Raw genomic sequence first — 17081 nt, 5'->3', positions numbered from 1 at the left:
TAAATATTGATGATAGCTATAATTATAGAATGACAATGAATGAATATGTCATAAATATCTGATTATTTCTTTGTTTGTCTAAAACATGGGTGTGATAGAGGGTGTGAAAGTGAAGCTTAAATGGGATGAACAAATTGGCTTTCACTGGAGTGTGGAGTTATTGTAATTTCCAGATGATGTCTGATTCATTTGGAAATAGTGAAAAAATTGTAAAAGCCACCTGAGAGTGGGCCTGAGTTAGTATAAGCAAGAGCTGATCTTGGGGACTAAAGAGAATATAGGAGGTTCAAGAAAAGAATATAAGTAAAGCTGTTGAACGATAAAACCGCACTTCTTTTAACATCTCTGTAAAAATTTGACGAAATATGCTGCATGCGTAATAAAAGGAAAGACAAGAATAATCAGAAGAATAAAAAGCGTAGAAATAGAGAAAAGAGGTTTTCCAAAAAAAGAAGGAATAGTAAGAAAAAATATCGAAGCATTTAAACTATAAAAAAAAAAAATCCTTTAAAGTCAGTAGGGAATAGGAGTATGCAAGATTCCAACAACGAAAAAAACGATAAGAAAAAGATAAAGGAAACACAATTGTGAAAACGCCAGGAAAACCAAGATTTTATGGTAAAGAATTTTAAAAATATCTCGAAAATAAATTCGCTTTATTGCAGGAGAAGACTAAAGAATTATTTTTTTTAATCATTTGCAAAGGCAATGTCTGTGGTTTTATATTCTTTCATGATTCCTTCTTACGTTCCTTGAATGACAGTTATTTGCCTCGCAAATTGCGTGGAGGATTATTAGGGTGTTCTCTCTCTCTCTCTCTCTGTCTTTATACACAGATACACCCTAGGAAATATTTAGAAGTATATATATATGCCAGTCTTTGTGTATATCTTGTCACGAGTGATGCTGTAATTTTCGTTATTTCTTGTGGTTATTATCTATTAAGATGTTTGATGCTTGTTATATTTAAGATTTAGTTTATAATTGTAGGTAGGAGAATTAAGTTTATCCCCCTGTTGGTCTCTTACTTTTTTCCTCTCTGCTTAGTTATAGGTATTGGTTTATATTTATGTTGGTGTTGGGCCCATTTTACTAATTTATGCAGTATTTTTGGTCAATCTGTCTAGGGTTTAGTGTTAGTGATTAGGAACTCCTACGGGAGTAGTAAGGACTAAGTTGTGTCCTGTATAGTCACAAGGCTTACTTTATTATTTTTTTGCTTTGTTTTTTAATAAATATTGTTGAGTTTTCCTGTGTGTTTTTATCTCCACTGACTGAATTTATATGGATACTTGGTGAGATCACTGTCCTCTATATTCTTGTGCAAATGAACTTGCACCCCGGCTCAACAAGGGTCATAACAGTATTGTATTTAAGTTTCAGTAACCTCACTGTGAAGACGATAATGAATGTTGAATGTAGAGGGAAATATGTTTATTTTTATCGTTAAACTACATTAAATCATTCTTTTGCTATGAAATGGAGAATAAAATTACTCTGCTCCTTTCAGCAATATTACGATTGTAGCAATTTCAATTTTGCGAATAATGTCAATAGAGATTTTATTTGTTTATTTTTTTTATTATTTGATATCAATAGTAATTTTGATTTTTATAAGTAATGCCTACTAATAAACTGTAATGTCGGAATGTATTAAGATTTTGTCATAATGGTGGCATTTTATTGAAAAAACATGAAAAAAAATCTCTAGTGTGAATATTACTCCTTATAGGTTAACATGTCAAGACTGCTATTGCTTTATTTAACAATCTAATATAAAATGATACATTATGCAAAGCAACGTGATGCTTTGTTCCTACATCGTGAGTTAACAAAAAAAAAAAAAAAAAAAAAAAAAAAAAAAAAAAAAAAAAAAAAAACTCACATTACAATGTACTTTTTGGCGTGAAAAAGTCACACCCCAAATAGTGTATTACCTCTTAAAGTGAGCGCGTGTGTGTTTGTGTCTGTGTGAATGAAAATCATACTCTCTTAGAACCTAGCATCGTAATGATTAATAGAATTCATATTTTTAGAAGGAAACTAATGCATAGCTAATCTTATATAGAATGTGAGCCATGTTCTCAAATATTCTTGGAAATCTTTTATTCTGTTCTGACCTTTCAGAGGGACGATAGTAGAAAGTTCTTCATATCACAATGTCAGAAGGTGGTCACGGTAGCACTATAATAAGGTAATGAATGAACGAAATACAGGAAATTCGCAATTATTATTATTGTTATGATTATTATTATTATTATTTTTTATTTATTTATTTATTTATTCATTTATTTATCTATTTATTTATTTATTTTTTTGCTCTATCACAGTCCTCCAATTCGACTGGGTGGTATTTATAGTGTGGGGTTCCGGGTCGCATCCTGCCTCCTTAGGAGTCAATCACTTTTCTTACTATGTGCACCGTTTCTAGGATCACACTCTTCTGCATGAGTTTTGGAGCTACTTCAGCCTCTATTTTTCTAATTTCCTTTTCAGGGATCTTGGGATCGTGCCTAGTGCTCCTATGATTATGGCTACGTTTTCCACTGGCATATCCCATATCCTTCTTATTTCTATTTTCAGATCTTGATACTTATCCATTTTTTCCCTCTCTTTCTCTTCAACTCTGGTGTCCCATGGTATTGCGACATCAATGAGTGATACTTTCTTCTTGACTTTGTCAATCAACGTCACGTCTGGTCTGTTTGCACATATCACCCTATCCGTTCTGATACCATAGTCCCAGAGGATCTTTGCGTGATCGTTTTCTATCACTCCTTCAGGTTGGTGCTCATACCACTTATTACTGCAAGGTAGCTGATGTCTCTTGCACAGGCTCCAGTGGAGGGCTTTTGCCACTGAATCATGCCTCTTTTTGTACTGGTTCTGTGCAAGTGCCGGGCATTGACTTGCTATGTGGTTTATGGTTTCATTTTTCGTATTGCACTTCCTACATATGGGAGATATGTTATTTCCGTCTATCGTTCTTTGAACATATCTGGTTCTTAGGGCCTGATCTTGTGCCGCTGTTATCATTCCTTCAGTTTCCTTCTTTAGCTCTCCCCTCTGTAGCCATTGCCATGTGTCATCGCTGGCTAGTTCTTTAGTCTGTCTCATGTATTGTACGTGCATTGGTTTGTTGTGCCAGTCCTCTGTTCTGTCTGTCTTTCTCCTGTCTCTGTATATTTCTGGGTCTTCGTCTACTTTTATCAGTCCTTCTTCCCATGCACTCTTTAGCCACTCGTCTTCACTGGTTTTCAGATATTGCCCCAGTGCTCTGTTCTCGATGTTGACGCAGTCCTCTATACTTAGTAGTCCTCTCCCTCCTTCCTTTCGTGTTATGTATAGTCTGTCCGTATTTGCTCTTGGGTGTAGTGCTTTGTGCATTGTCATATGTTTACTGGTTTTCTGATCTATGGTGCGGAGTTCTGCCCTCGTGGTTTCCCAGACTTTGGTGTTCCCCGGTACGTTTCTTTTGTATAAATTCACGGCTGGGAATATCTCTCCTTTGGACACTGAAAAGGAATCGTGTTCCTTCACTTTAGTTTTAATGGGATCCAGAGCCTTCGTACTTTTAAATTTAGGATTTAGGATTTTTCTATTAGAATAGACAGAAAAGTTTTAATTCTTATTTTCTGTATTGTTGATCAATGTGCATGAGGAAAGGGATTTACACATCGTCTTTTACCAAAAGGATTAGGAATACTCTCTCTCTCTCTCTCTCTCTACAGGACTACACTAATTTTATCAGATATATATATATATATATATATATATATATATATATATATATATATATATATATATATATATATATGTGTGTGTGTGTGTGTGTGTGTGTTTGTGTGTGTGTGTGTGTGCGTGTGTGTGTGTGTAATGTGAAAAGGAGAAAGAAATGGGCATAATAAATACTCCAAACATTTCTTTTATGATTATGTATAAAACGCAGTGACAACTTCCTACATCGATCCGTACAAAAAATAAAACATGAACCCCGGTAAACTAAATGTACACACAACTTCTTTTCCTGAAAGACGTCGGCGACGGAAAAAGACAATCAGAGAAAGAAATAGTAATCCACAATTCTCGCCTGGAATTGCCCTGGACACGAAAAAGAACTGGAATGTTCTCACGTTACACAAAGTTGTCTGTTTCTTTTGTGACCTTTTCAGCAAACACTTACGAAAGCTTTACACCAGTGGATACTTGCACGAGAGAGAGAGAGAGAGAGAGAGAGAGAGAGAGGGGGGGGGGGGCAGGAAGATTAGAAGAAAAGTCGATTGTTATCTTCAATGAAAGGTACTGAAAATATTATATGAGAATAAAGTTCTGTCTAATCATTTGAATTACATTTACTTCACAAACTATGATCCATTCCTTCGTAATTTTCCCGTAAAGCTGAATATAAATCTTCGTTGAAGCGTAAATCATGATATTTATAAGGACTTACAACATCTTTATTAACAAATTCACTTTCCTTCTCGAATCATTCTGTAATGTTTATTCAACTTTTCCATTTCAGTTATTTATTTTCAAAATGCATTTAGGTTTAGCAATGTTAGTATTATTGTATTGGAAAATTTGTCATATTTTAATATGTTGGGCTTAATGCTTCATATTTTGGCTATTTGAATATCATTCTTTTTATGTAAATGACTTTATGTTACCAGCTTAAAAAGAGAAGACGGCGATACTTTTTTTTCCGCTAAGCCAGAGCTTTGCTTTGAACAGTATGGCACTCGATTGTACTTCTATTATAAAAAGAGATCATTAGTTTTAGATATAAAATACTCCTTACTATAATTCATCACAGAATATCTAGGCATTAAAAGTTTTTAGTTAAACATGCTGGCAGAAGGCCAGCTTGTTATACGACCGTCAACCAGAATACAATACAACCAACTACAAAACATAGTTCTCCCTTGTAATCAGTTACATTCAGTCTCTTTGTCTTAGAGCTACCTGTCATTATACCAGCACGGCCTATTGTTTTAGGGCAGCCAGTATATTCCGTAATGTATGTCTTTGGCAATGCCTGTGATGCGTTCAGCTTAGAACTTCTGCTCTCCAGGAAAGCTGTCAAATATTTGTTAACATCTGGTGTCAGTCAGTACAAGCAAAGCACTCGAAGTCTCAGAGGCATCAAACGCAAGCGGAGGAACAGAATCGATTTGAGACTGGCGAATATGGGGAATTGGCTCATAAAAGACACAATTTATCTCACGCCCTATCAAACAATCGGGATGGGAGAAGGATTTGTTCGCAACTCGAGAGAGTTGATGTTCCCTTTCCACGCCATTTGCGATGATCTGCTCCGGAATTCGTTACCTCTCTTGACCTGACAAATTCGGAGCCTGTTATCGTGGGCGTTTCAAAGGTCGGTACATTTGTCAATAAGATTCAGCGCCTTGCTCTCTCATATATTTGATTTATTAGCTATCTAGTATTTGGAGAGAGTAGTATATAGTGAGTTATATGAAGCCCTATCCTAATGGAACAAGCCCGCAGTGGCTTTTTCTTTTAACTCTTCTGTTTTATTCTACCTTATATCATTATCTCCCGCTTATGTTTTTTTAAGATCCTCGTCTATTGTCTATAGTAATTATTGCGTGTTTCCACACAAACATATATAATGATACACAAACAATTATATTATATTATATATATATATATATATATATATATATATATATATATATATATATATATATATATATATATATACATATATGACATATATATATATATATATATATATATATATATATATATATATATATATATATATATATATATATATATACATATATGTATATATATATATATATATATATATATATATTTATATATATATATATATATATATATATATATATATATATATATATATATATTCATTAACTCTGGGAAACTATTTATGTCAGATTTTATCCTCATGACCATAATCACTCGATTACGGTGTCCTCTTTGTAACATGTTAAGGATGGGATGTGTTACTATTGCTGCTAGTTTATTGCCAATGCATATAGATACACACACACACACACACACACACACACACACACACACACACACACACATATATATATATATATATATATATATATATATATATATGTATGTATGTATGTATTATATATATATATATATATATATATATATATATATATATATATATATATATATATATATATATATAAATATATATATATATATATATATATATATATATATATATATATATATATATATATATATATAAATAAAATACTTATATTTTCCATATTATTGCGCGCTAGGGAAAATGATTCATTAACAAGAAAAGTTACCCGAATGAAAGCACATTCGTGCCTTTAAGAAATTTTATCATTGAAGTAAATAATCTTCACCTTAACTGGAATGTTTTATCAAAATTCCAAGTCTTAGTTATCGACTGATTTAAGAAACGAAAATATATCTGATACTGGATAAGTGATACCTATATATGACAAAACGGAGAGGAGAGAAAGAACATGAATCATACAAATCAATTAAAACAGTTAGTAAAGTAAAAAAAATAATTTATTAGAGTTAATTTCTCAGAAATCTTAGATTTTATTTTCATTATCTGTCAAAATTGTTACTTTCCTAAAACATCAATGAAACAATTTATCTCAAAGAAAATAAGATAAAATCAAGAAAATCAAGGTAGATTTACTTACTAGAAAATATATATATTTTTAGTTACTTTCTCTGAACTCAAAAGATTTCATTATCTGGTTGAAATAAACTTTCCTAGAACAACGATGAAACCATTTTGTGGATAAAGAAATGGGAAAAATAAGTAAAGAAATTGAAGCTAGAATTCCTTACTATGTATTTCAGCGGTGAGTTGTAATGTTCAGAATAACATTATGCAAATTAAGGAGGAAATAGAGCCTATGGGATTATAACTTCGCCCGAGGTACTGGAATACATAGATATCTAAATTTGCTAGATTCTACGACGGGAGAATTCTGTTTTTTTATATTTTCGCTGTTTTTTTTTTAAGATGTAACTAAATACTATAATAGAATCGATGTAACATGTAAGTTAAGAAGGCAGTTAAGTGATAAAAGGAGATTTCATCGTAACATATACCCGTATTAAAAAAAAAAAAGTTAAAAAGTCGTATTGGGGAAGGGAACTGCATAGAGTTGTGAAAATAATGAAAAGTAAAATAAAAATAAAATTGAAGGAACATATATTAGAAAATCGAATTTCAGTAAACTTGTGATAACGAAAAAAAAGATAAAAGTAAAAATGAAATTAACGGAAAACCCCATTAGAATAGCTAATTAAAGTTAAATATTGATGTAAAATAATGATAAAAGACAAAAGAAAATGTAAAGGGTAGATAAATCAGTATAAAAGAATTCCACATAAATCGCATCAATTTAAATATTTGAGCACAGCGCTTTTATAAAAGGTTACAGTCTATTTCACAATAGCCTGCATCAGCAGTAATTACATATTTGGAAAGATTTATTCCTTGTATTATGGTAATGAGCATAATATTCCTATGCTCCCGGAAGGTTTAGCATTCTCGTACTTAAAAAAAAAATATATGTTGGAGAGAGAGAGAGAGAGAGAGAGAGAGAGAGAGAGAGAGAGAGAGAGAGAGAGAGAGAGAGAGAGAGAGAGAGAAAATTTAACATCAACATATCAGTAACAGCATCATTATTCATTTAGGGTTATCCTGGTTATAATACTCGATAAACTGAAGTATTTTTTAAGAAACTGCATAAAAAGATAAAACCTTCAATGAGCTTATAGTCATGTAACTACAACAAGGAGAGGGAAAGTACTTTTATAGATGAATCGTTATTCTTTAAGGTCCAACACACGTAGAGACCAGCACTACATAACGGAAACCTCAACTTTAAACACTAGCAAATGTGTTGCAATTTTAGCTTCCCAACCTGGAACACGCCCTTTTACATTAAACCCACGTGAGAATTTGAATTCACAGAACGAAAGAATACTTTTTCCATTTTTCATGACTAAGTTTTGCGCACTCGGAATATTTTCCCAGAAAAAAAGGAAGAGAATACATTTCCTTTCCCTCTGCTGCTGTATTAAAGGCATATTATCATTCATGAATATATGACATCAGCTTTGTTAAAAGGACTTTCAACTGGGGTAATAGCAGTAGCAAGCGCCTCCAACTGAGGTTGGAGGGGCGTCAGAAAGTTAGTAGCTAATTTGACCTGGAGTTGCCAGACTTTCAAATTTGCCTTCCAGTAATCTTCAGAAACAATCTGTTGGAGCTCTGTTCCTCTCTCTCCTTTATATATATATATATATATATATATATATATATATATATATATATAATATATATATATATATATTTATTTATTTATTTATTTATATATATATGTGGTATAACTTTTTCTTTTAATTTTTAACTTTTGGGATAATGTAACCTGCTTTACAATAGTTGCAAAATCGATTCAGTATTGGATTATTCACACTTCCCACTTCTCTTTTCAAAAATATATTGTAACAAAGATTTGATGCAATTGCTTGTTTTACATAAAATACATTTACCATTTTACTATTTCCATTAAAAATTTGCATAGGTTATAGAATGATACACCTTATCCTTAGTATGCTAATTGCTTGAATTATTGTTTACTGCTGTTGAGGAAATGTGTTAAATACTATTAACATCGGTTTCAATTAATCCTTTGCCGATGGAATTTTCATGAATTGTTCATTAGATTCTTTGTATAACAGAATCACGAAAGTTAGGAACGTGATAAATCCATAAATAAAGATCAATGCCACGAAGGAAAAATAAACGACGGAGTCTGCGAGATCTTTCGGCTGAAAAGCCCTTAATTGAAGCAGCTACTGACAAAAATACTAGAAAAGACAATACAAGAAGGTTCGTATAACTGACAGATAGGGATTATAAAAGGATTAGTGCCTAGAATCCGACACACCTGGAAGATAAGAAACCTTCCCAAAACACAAGCATAAACAAAGGGTGCAATCAAAGGTTTAAGACAATCATCTCAGATACAATCTCCAGACAATTAAAGGATTATAGGTGACAGCTATACGGAACCTGGTAGACAAAACCATATTCACAAAAAATGACAGACATACATTACAATAATTTTTTTTTTTTTTTTTTTTTTTTTAACTAACTAAGGCAACTGATGTTTTATTTAAGTCAGTAATTATATATTTGAGGTCATTCTTAAACATGTTACAGATACAAGGGTCTAAATGAAAAAGGCCACGACTAACATTGAATTACAATGAAAAGTAAGTTGTATTAAAGCAGATTCTAAAAGATTTCGTGATAAGACATCTCTTGACCGTGCAATTACTGAACTGTCAATCCAATTAATTCGGTGGTTGTTTTCACTTAAATGAATAAATAATGCATTAGATTTTTGCCCAGTTTTTTACAGAGTATTTATGCTGGCTTAGCCTTACTTCTAAGCCCTTGCTCGACTGTCCCAGGTAGAATGAGGGACAATCCATACATGGAATTTTTATATATTATGTTGTTGCTTCTCTGGGGCCATTTTTTATTAACATTCTTTTTAGTGTGTTATTATAGGAAGAAACAAGGTTGACATTAAAAGCTTTTAACAATGGTTTAATGGTTTCAAATCCGTTAAAATAAGGCAAACTGAGAATGTTCTTGAGAATTTTCTTTCTGTGTGTTGTTTTCAGTATAAAACTTTTTGTGGGCTTTATTATAACAAATGTCTAATATATGTGAAGGATAGCATAAATCTTTCCCTATTTTTCTTATGTATTCAATTTCTTGATCCAAATATTGTGGACTGACAATTCGTAATGCTCGTAAAAACATAGAGGAAAAAATTGATATTTTTATATTAAGATGGTGGCCTGAGAAGAAATGAACATAAGTTAAGTTGGTTAGTCGGTTTCCTATAAATACTGAATTACATTGAAATGGTTCTCTATGTATCAAAACATCTAAGAAAGGGAGGCAATTGTCTTTTTCTAATTCTAGAGTAAACTTAATCGATGGTACCTGGTTATTTAATTTAGAGAGTAAATCATTTACATCAATACCGACAGGAAGAACAGCTAAACAATCATCAACGTAACGATACCACTTTACAGGAATATGAATGATTAGGTAAGTAGCGTTTTTCGAAGAATTCCATATACAGGTTTGAGAGCAATGGTGATAAAGGATTTCCCATTGCCATGCCAAAAATTTGTTGATAAAATTCACCATTTGAATATAAACTTACAATCACAAATGCACAAACTTCGTGAGTGAAAATAATGTGACTTATAGGTAGAGGTAATTCATGCTGAGTTAGTTCATTGCTAAGATATTCTAAAATAGAGTCTATAGGGACTTTAGTAAAAAGAGAACATACGTCAAAACTAACGAATCTATCAGTAGGGCAAAGAGCAATTTTGTATAATTTATCAACTAAATCTAGAGAATTATATATATGAGAATCGGAGATGGTTCCAAGTAACGGGGACAAGATCTTAGTGATATATTTCGAGAGTTTATATGAAATTGGTTCAATTTCATATAAACTCTCGAAATATATCACTAAGATCTTGTCCCCGTTACTTGGAACCATCTCCGATTCTCAATATATAATTCTCTAGATTTAGTTGATAAATTATACAAAATTGCTCTTTGCCTACTGATAGATTCGTTAGTTTTGACGTATGTTCTTTTTTCTTTTTTCTAAAGTCCCTATAGACTCTATTTTAGAATATCTTAGCAATGAACTAACTCAGCATGAATTACCTCTACCTATAAGTCACATTATTTCACTCACGAGTTTGTGCATTTGTGATTGTAAGTTTATATTCAATGGTGAATTTTATCAACAAATTTTTGGCATGGCAATGGGAAATCCTTTATCACCATTGCTCTCAAACCTGTATATGGAATTCTTCGAAAAACGCTCTACTTACCTAATATCATCATATTCTGTAAAGTGGTATCGTTACGTTGATGATTGTTTAGCTGTTCTTCCTGTCGGTATTGATGTAAATGATTTACTCTCTAAATTAAAATAACCAGGTACCATCGATTAAGTTTACTCTAGAATTAGAAAAAGACAATTGCCTCCCTTTCTTAGATGTTTTGATACATAGAGAACCATTTCAATGTAAATTCAGTATTTATAGGAAACCGACTAACAACTTAACTTATGTTCATTTCTTCTCAGGCCACCATCTTAATATAAAAATATCAATTTTTTCCTCTATGTTTTACGAGCATTACGAAATTGTCAGTCCACATATTTGGATCAAGAAATTGAATACATAAGAAAAATAGGGAAAGATTTATGCTATCCTTCACATATATTAGACATTGTTAATAAAGCCCACAAAAAGTTTTTTTATACTGAAAACAACACACAGAAAGAAAATTCTAAGAACATTCTCAGTTTGCCTTATTTTAACGGATTTGAAACCATTAAACCATTGTTAAAAGCTTTTAATGTCAACCTTGTTTCTTCCTATAATAACACACTAAAAAGAATGTTAATAAAAAATGGCCCCAGAGAAAGCAACAACATAATATATAAAATTCCATGTATGGATTGCCCCTCATTCTACCTGGGACAGTCGAGCAAGGGCTTAGAAGTAAGGCTAAGCCAGCATAAATACTCTGTAAAACTGGGCAAAATCTAATGCATTATTTATTCATTTAAGTGAAAACAACCACCGAATTAATTGGATTGACAGTTCAGTAATTGCACGGTCAAGAGATTCTTATCACGAAATCTTTTAGAATCTGCTTTAATACAACTTACTTTTCATTGTAATTTCAATGTTAGTCGTGGCCTTTTTCATTTAGACCCTTGTATCTGTAACATGTTTAAGAATGACCTCAAATATATAATTACTGACTTAAATAAAAATCAGTTGCCTTAGAGTTATTAAAAAAAAAAAAAAAAAAAAAAAATTATTGTAATGTATGTCTGTCATTTTTTGTGAATATGGTTTTGTCTACCAGGTTCCGTATAGCTGTCACCTATAATCCTTTAATTGTCTGGAGATTGTATCTGAGATGATTGTCTTAAACCTTTAATTGCACCCTTTGTTTATGCTTGTTTGGGAAGGTTTCTTATCTTCCAGGTGTGTCGGATTCTAGGCACTAATCCTTTTATAATCCCTATCTGTCAGTTATACGAACCTTCTTGTATTGTCTTTTCTAGTATTTTGTCAGTAGCTGCTTCAGTAAAGGGCTTTTCAGCCGAAAGATCTCGCAGACTCCGTCGTTTATTTTTCCTTCGTGGCATTGATCTTTATTTATTAGATTCTTTATGTAGAGCATTCCGTTTGATAACTTTGTTAATTGAAAACAGCGACATTGGGGCAATAATTAGGTTTCAGCTAAATGATTATGACCGTCAATAAATATTACTATGTTTAATAATTAGGAAGTAAATGTATTTGTGGTGTATTTAAATAATTTCTGTCCTTTCTTTAAGGAAATTATGGTTTATTATGAATTCCATATTACCATGAATTTCCATTCACAATAAAATAGAGATTTTAAAAGTAATGATAAAAATTTTCTTTTCATTAAAATTTTCAGAGCAGTATTCAATAATATGACATTCATTGAAAGAAATTACAGTTAGATAATATGAAATACAGCAAGAAGAAATCAGGTATTTAGAAAACAAATAAATGTGTAGATCAATAAATAGATCAACGTATAAAAAGCACCAATTTATGAAAGTATAGTGAACGAAACTCTTGGAATTTATAAAAGAAAGTGATCAGGTAATTTGTGCTCACAAGGAGACCTTTGAAACTCGACAGAATTGTTCAGTTGACCTTTTGAATTTCTCAGAGAGGTCACCCGTCCATTGACGAGGGCTAAATTAATCAGGTTATTCTATGGAAAGTGAAGAGAAAGTGAAGAGACACTTCACTCTCACAAACTGAAGGGAAACATTTCATCAGCTTAGTAATGTTAGCACTTGGAAGATTAATTGATAGACAGTAGTTGATTGGCAATATATTTCCGTTTGTTTTGCAATAGCTTCGTCCTCTCCTGATTAAATCCATATCTTGTTGTTGCATATCCTCATAAAAACCTATTATTGTAAAATGGGGATCTCTGTTTGTTTTATTATTACCTTATTTGTTGACATTTTATACAAGGTGAAGTCATTGCCTGAGGCATCCTTTGCTTCGGAAAAGCGATGAGTCATCCATACACATGTATTCCGTAGGGGGATAGCTCAGTCACTCCACACTCACGTGGTGAACTGTGGGCATTGCCTACTTCAGGCTTCTTACAGAGTCCCTTCTGCCTCTAGCTGCAAGCCCTTTCATTCCTTTAACAGTACCTTTTTTTATATTCTCTTAGTACAATCTCACCTTCCACCTCCAAACAATGGTTCCTTCTGTTACACATTTCTAGCCTTTTTTATCTCAATTTCCCTTTCAGCGCTGAATGACCTCATCGTAAGTCCTAGCGATTGACCTTTGGTTGGCCTGCTTTATATCCCATTCCATTCTTATTCTATGCACGTGTAGTGAATCATGTGACTAATTATACTTTCGAAAACCTGAGTATTTCCAACGAGAAAAAGTCGCAAATAAACTGGACATCACTGAAAACTACAGCTGGTAAAGTTGGTGTGATCGTGTTTCACGTAAGTTAGAGGCTGAAGAGCAACCGAAACTAACTTAGTTTAGTAACTTGATTATAAGTTAGTTACCGAATTTTTCTTATTGTAGCAAATTTCTCGTGGCAATTTCTGAAAGTAGAAGAATGGGAGAGGATAGTGTTACTGTTAACATAAAGATATATACTATAAGTTAAAAGTTACAGAAACATTTTGTAATGTCATTATAGTTTGAGGTTTCTTAGTATTAAGCAGAAACAGAATTCTTTTTTTGTAATTGTATTATATATTATATATATATATATATATATTATATACTATATATATATATATATATATATATATATATATATATATATATATATATATATTCATACACATTTTTGCCTGCACTAGCCCTCCAACAATTACACATGCCCCAGTGTCAGACTGGGTAAAATCTGTTAAACCATTGATTTACAGGATTGGAAAGGAGAATGGGCCTCGGTGCCAACAACAAATAAACTTAAAAACATAAAAACTGAAGTATATGCATGGAGGACATCCTCACAGGAGGAAATATCAAAAGAGGTGATCCTAGCAAGGCTCCGTATAGGACACACAAGATTCTCACATGGTCACTTGATGTCAACACCACATGCTGACCCAGTGAAATGTAACAGATGTCAAATTGGACCCAGCAAAGATCTATTTATCTACGGAATTCAGAAATGAAAAGTATTCCTGCTGAAAACAGGGATTTTTCAATCAATAACGTCATAAATTTTTTAAAGAAGGCGGGTTTCTCAAATAAAGTCTATTTTTTTTTTTCAGGATTGATCCCTGAGAACCTGTCCGAGAAGAGTCTGCTTGAGACTCAGAGGTCTGGAAAAACTAACCCCTATTAATAATTATAATCATACACATACTTATGGATATGCGTATGTGTGTCTGTAAGCGCGTTAGTATACGTTCGTTTGTGCATACACTTTTCGTTTCTCATTAGGCACGGAAGCTGAAACTCCAATAAGTGCCAACAACGAAAGTAATGGCGGCACTTTTCCTGAGATGCAAATGAAACTGTTTTAAATATTATGTGGAACAGGGCGCTCTCTTTGTGAGCAACTTATTTAGATTAGAAAATTAAAATGTCCCTGAGGATATACGCTGACAATTTCGACCACGGAACGCAAGGCGCTTTTCACTTGAATAGATGTAATCTTTTTTTATTTATCATGTTAGTGATTATGAGAATAATGGGAAAACTTGTGGTACCTTCATTCAAACACCGTCGGAGGGTAGTGCTATCAGCGCGTCTCACGTGGTGCACCGTAGGCATTCCTAAAGAGTGTTCGCGGAGTTCCTTAGGCCCGTAGCTGCAGCCCATTTTAATTTAGCTTTTGACTTGACCTCTATTACTGCTTCCTTGCTTCATCTTTGGTCCAGGGTCATTATAAATGATAGAAAATATAGAAATATCAATTAAATGCAAACTAGAAAATGACGATAAAATTCTCAATCTTTCTTTTGAAAAAGTTTCAGATTAACGATAAAAAAAATCTGGACTCAGTCTAATTTAAATTGGCTGTTCCTTTTAGCTTCATGGTGTTTACATAAATATCGGAACTTGAACAGCTATAAAAAATAAAAAAAAATATTATGCAAAAAAAATAAACTAGATAAAAGGAAAATGCAATGAACGTATTGAGTAAAAGCTTTGAAGTGTTTAAAAATGAGAAAACAGTACTTTGAAAAAAAAAAAGCATAATGTATTCGAGCATCGTGTCAAGAAGAAATTGGTCTTAAGAATGAAATTTAAAAACCACATTAGACTCCAAAGTATGTTTTATATATTTTTGAACATGTTTCACAAGGTTACTGAGTGGTTTCATACTAATAATAATAATAATAATAATAATAATAACAAAAAGGCAAAGTAACGAGAACTGAAGGGATAAAGCTACCAGATGGGAGCAACATCAAACACATAGATGAGACAGGATACAAATACCTGGGAATAATGGAAGGAGGAGATATAAAACACCAAGAGATGAAGGACACGATCAGGAAAGAATATATGCAGAGACTCAAGGCGATACTCAAGTCAAAACTCAACGCCGGAAATATGATAAAAGCCATAAACACATGGGCAGTGCCAGTAATCAGATACAGCGCAGGAATAGTGGAATGGACGAAGGCAGAACTCCGCAGCATAGATCAGAAAACCAGGAAACAAATGACAATACACAAAGCACTACACCCAAGAGCAAATACGGACACACTATACATAACCCGAAAGGAAGGAGGGAGAGGACTACTAAGTATAGAGGACTGCGTCAACATCGAAAACAGAGCACTGGGCAATATCTGAAAACCAGTGAAGACGAGTGGCTAAAGAGTGCATGGAAAGAAGGACTAATAAAAGTAGACGAAGACCCAGAAATATACAGAGACAGGAGAAAGACAGAAAGAACAGAGGACTGGCACAACAAACCAATGCACGGACAATACATGAGACAGACTAAAGAACTAGCCAGCGATGACAATTGGCAATGGCTACAGAGGGGAGAGCTAAAGAAGGAAACTGAAGGAATGATAACAGCGGCACAAGATCAGGCCCTAAGAACCAGATATGTTCAAGTACGATAGACGGAAATAACATCTCTCCCATATGTAGGAAGTGCAATACGAAAAATGAAACCATAAACCACATAGCAAGTGAATGCCCGGCACTTGCACAGAACCAGTACAAAAAGAGGCATGATTCAGTGGCAAAAGCCCTCCACTGGAGCCTGTGCAAGAAACATCAGCTACCTTGCAGTAATAAGTGGTACGAGCACCAACCTGAAGGAGTGATAGAAAACGATCAGGCAAAGATCCTATGGGACTATGTATCAGAACGGATAGGGTGATACGTGCAAAACAGACCAGACGATGACGTTGATTGACAAAGTCAAGCAGAAAGTATCACTGATTGATGTCGCAATACCATGGGACACTGAGTTGAAGAGAAAGAGAGGGAAAAAATGGATAAGTATCAAGATCTGAAAATAGAAATAAGAAGGATATGGGATATGCCAGTGGAAATCGTACCCATATCATAGGAGCACTAGCACGATCCCAAAGATCCCTGAAAAGGAGGTCTAGAAAAACTAGAGGCTGAAGTAGCTCCAGGACTCATGCAAGAAGAGTGTGATCCTAGAAACGGCACACATAGTAAGAAAAAGTGATGGACTCCTAAAGGAGGCAGGATGCAACCCGGAACCCCACACTATAAATACCACCCAGTCGTATTGGAGGACTGTGATAGAGCAAAAAAAAAAAAAAAAAAAAAAAAAAACAAAAAAAAAAAAAAAAAAAAAATAATAATAATAATAATCAATCCAGAGCTAAGCCCTAACCTCCTTGTTGTAAGTAACAATAAGGATCTATGACCTTAAGTGTAGAAGAAAAGTAAGAGGG

Source organism: Macrobrachium nipponense, chromosome 1 (genome assembly GCF_015104395.2).
Source record: "Macrobrachium nipponense isolate FS-2020 chromosome 1, ASM1510439v2, whole genome shotgun sequence".
In the NCBI taxonomy this organism is placed as follows: Eukaryota; Metazoa; Arthropoda; class Malacostraca; order Decapoda; family Palaemonidae; genus Macrobrachium; species Macrobrachium nipponense.
This window is presented reverse-complemented; position numbering follows the sequence as displayed.